The 278-nt window shown below is 52.2% G+C and overlaps 1 non-coding gene across 1 annotated transcript; it reads left to right on the forward strand.

The window, feature by feature from the left end:
* The first annotated feature begins 23 nt into the window (after positions 1–23).
* Positions 24–95, forward strand: Trnaw-cca (transfer RNA tryptophan (anticodon CCA)). Its single transcript has one exon. It is a non-coding gene; the product is annotated as a tRNA-Trp (tRNA).
* Positions 96–278: the final 183 nt, after the last annotated feature.

Below are 278 nucleotides of genomic sequence, written 5' to 3' on the forward strand. Positions count from 1 at the left end.
AGGCCCGACGCCCTCCCTCACTCGACTCCGTGGCGCAACGGTAGCGCGTCTGACTCCAGATCAGAAGGTTGCGTGTTCAAGTCACGTCGGGGTCAAGCGAAACCGTTTTGTCTGACCGCAGTCGCCACGCACGAAGCCTGTCCCCGAGTTTCGAATCGGTCGTCGCAGAGGGTGACCTTCATGGCTCAGTGGCTAGAGCACCGGTCTCTTACTACAAGCTTCAAGCACCGCAGCAATATTTTTCTTAAACAATGTAAATATTTTTATCAAATATTTTA

Source organism: Frankliniella occidentalis, unplaced genomic scaffold (assembly GCF_000697945.3).
Source record: "Frankliniella occidentalis isolate FOCC.00 unplaced genomic scaffold, Focc_3.1 Scaffold245, whole genome shotgun sequence".
In the NCBI taxonomy this organism is placed as follows: Eukaryota; Metazoa; Arthropoda; class Insecta; order Thysanoptera; family Thripidae; genus Frankliniella; species Frankliniella occidentalis.